Genomic DNA, 3,010 nt, shown 5'->3' with positions numbered 1-3,010 from the left:
GCGCCGAAAACATTAGTCCCGGCTGGTGGGTACAACCGGGGCTAAAGATCATTTTTTGTCATCTAACAAAACTGTCGGTGGGATAACCCTTTAGTCCCGGCTGGTGGGTACAACCGGGACGAAAGATCCTTTTTTGTCATCTAACAAAACTGTCGGTGGGATAAGGACGTGTGGGTAACCTTTAGTCCCGGCTGGTGGGTACAACCGGGACTAAAGATGTCGGCAGGATAAGAACGCATGGGTGGACGCACTGCTCGATGAGATAAAGCATGTAGCGCACGACGCCCTGTCGAAGAACAAGACAAAGTAGAAGAGGTGCAGTGCCTATAAAAGGAGCATCGATACGCCTTGCCGAGCGGATCAACAAGCCAAGCAGAGTTTCATTCCCATGGATGAAGGAAAGGGTTGGGAAATCTCCCGTGACACGGCTTCTCGAAGATGTCGTTGGTGCACACGCGCCCTACGGCATCTTCGGAGGCTGTGCCTCGGAAAATTTCCCGGCAAGCCCGTGAACGACCGCATCTCCTCTAACGATGCTCGTTGGGGAAAGGTTTGGGAAATCTCCCGTGGCGCAGCTTCTCGAAGATGTCGTTGGTGCACACGCCCTATGGCATCTTCGGAAGCTGCTCCTCGTAATTTTTCCCTGCAAGCCCCCGAACGACTACATCTCCTCTAACAGTAGTACTGTTGGGGAAATGGTTGGGAAATCTCCACTTTTAATATCTTACATACAGTTAAATTGATTGCCATGTTGAGATACTCATTTGTGCCATGAACATTCTACAATTAACTTGATGATGGAGCATCTTCATCATTTAATCTTCTTCAGCCTTAACCATGGAGCATCTTCATCATTTAACTTGATGCTTGGATCAATGTTCACTCTGAAGAGTGGAATTTCATCAAACTTATTATAATCTTCTGACATGTCTGTCTTGTCCTCCACTCCCACGATGTTTCTTTTTCCTGAAAGAACTATGTGGCGCTTTGGCTCATCGTTTGATGTATTTGTTTCCTTATGTTTTCTTTTTCTTGGTTTGGTAGACATGTCCTTCACATAGAAAACCTGGGCCACATCCTTGGCTAGGACGAATGGTTCGTCTCTATACCCAAGATTGTTGAGATCCACTGTTGTCATTCCATACAACTTGTCTACCTGAACCCCGCCTCTGTTTTGTTGACCCATTTGCACCTAAACAAAGGGACCTTAAAAGAAGGTCCATAGTCAAGTTCCCATATATCCTCTATGTAACCATAATATGTGTCATTTGGGCCTTCATTCATTATTGCATCAAATCGGACACCATCGTTTTGGTTGGTGCCCTTTTTATCTTGGGCGATCGTGTAAAATGTATTCCCATTTATCTCGTACCCTTGGAAAGTCACTACAGTCGAAGATGGTGTCTGGGCCAGCAAGTACAGCTGAGGAGAGTGGATTTGGTGACCGGGTGTATACGTGAGCACGCGGTCATCACCGTTGGATCTGGTCCATCACCGTTGGATTCAGCCTATCAAAAGACGGTGATTTAACGGTTCCGTGAACTGATTCCTTTTTCCATTGCGGACCAGCAACCCCACTCGCACCCACTTTCACCTTATCTTCAGCTCTCCACCACAAAATCTCGCCTCTCTTACCGCGGGAAGCTCCGCCGCGAGCTGGAAGATCGAGGAGCACGCCGGCCTACAGCAGCATGCCTGCACGAGCAATCGCGCCGCTGCCCCGCGGCCCCGCCCTGCCCCGCCTTCCCCAAAGTCGACTGCGGCATTCCGCCTTCTCCAAAATCTAACGCAGCATGCCGCCTCCCCTACGTTGCCGCGACTTTGGCCGTCGCAGGCCACGCCCCTGATCCCCTACGTTGCCGCGACTTTGGCCGTCACAGGCCACGCCCCTGATCCCGTCGCAGGCTCTGTGGCCTGGTTCGATTCCGTTCGATTTCGTCCAGGTAAAGCCGGGTCGCGGTCCTCTCCTTCTTGTTTCTCCAAATCAGATGGCCAAATCAGCAGCAAGCAATAGCGCGGGGGCGGATCTGCAGTTCTTCAACCATGTGGTGGGGTAGCACGGCGCAAGGAACGAGAGGCGAAGCAGACATCATCGACGCTCGCCAGCAGACCAACATCGATGCTTGCCGGCAGCCCGCCTTGCCCTTTTCCACCTCGGTAGCTATCCCGCTCCTGCGCTCGGCCGTGTGCTCTTTCATCAGGTAATTTTTTTCATGATTAGCCACCGGTTGTTCTGTTTCTGTATTCCTTTGAAGTGTAAGCAGAGATTAGTTCTTTTTTGGTTTGATTCGCTTTTTCTCTTCTTGGTTTTCAGATCAGATCGGAGTTCGGGGAAGAAGAAATCCTGGCGTGGAAGATCATGTAGGCAGCCGCAAGCAAACTTGTGTGGATTGGCACCCAGCTACCACCCTCTGCCAGCGAGAAACTTGTGCGGATTCAACTGTATCAGCTCATATCATGGAGTCATTTGTTATTATTTGTTTTGTAGAACAAATTTGATTTCTTCATATGTCTAGTACTATAGTACAACTTGTTTGTCATTCTTTTATGTACTAAATGGCTACAGGAGATACTACTAATCAGCTTTAGTTACTAGCTGATTTCTCGTTGGAGTATTGAGCGTTTACATAATTAGCGCTGAAAATTTGATTCGCAAAACAAAGATAATTAGCGCTGGAGATTTGTTTTCTCTTGTTAAGCTCCTATGTAAATTGGTGAGAGAGAAAGAAATCGTTGGCCAAGAATTCCGAGGGCGGCTCGCTCCATCCACGACGCACTGTAGTCGCCCGGCAATAAAATAAAGGACAAACGGAAACGGACGCCGTTAGACACATGTCACTTCCTGGATGCGTGCTCACGTATACACCCGGTCACCAGGCTTCTTTTGGTACAGCTGATCTTCAATATCTTCGTTATTCAGGAGATGTTTTTGCAACCAACCGCCGAAAGTCGACATGTGTTCACGTCTAATCCAATCGTTCGACTGCCCGGGTTCGGGAGCGTAGAAAGT

At 48.9% G+C, this 3,010-nt stretch overlaps 1 long non-coding RNA gene across 1 annotated transcript; it reads left to right on the top strand.

Moving 5' to 3' along the window:
• Nucleotides 1-1,907: 1,907 nt before the first annotated feature.
• Nucleotides 1,908-2,600, top strand: LOC124669141. The gene is made up of 2 exons (XR_006992028.1): nt 1,908-2,201; nt 2,315-2,600. It is a non-coding gene; the product is annotated as an uncharacterized LOC124669141 (long non-coding RNA).
• Nucleotides 2,601-3,010: the final 410 nt, after the last annotated feature.

Source organism: Lolium rigidum, chromosome 7 (genome assembly GCF_022539505.1).
Source record: "Lolium rigidum isolate FL_2022 chromosome 7, APGP_CSIRO_Lrig_0.1, whole genome shotgun sequence".
Classification (NCBI taxonomy): Eukaryota; Viridiplantae; Streptophyta; class Magnoliopsida; order Poales; family Poaceae; genus Lolium; species Lolium rigidum.
The sequence above is the reverse complement of the archived record's forward strand: the minus strand, read 5'-3'. Positions and strand labels throughout refer to the sequence as shown.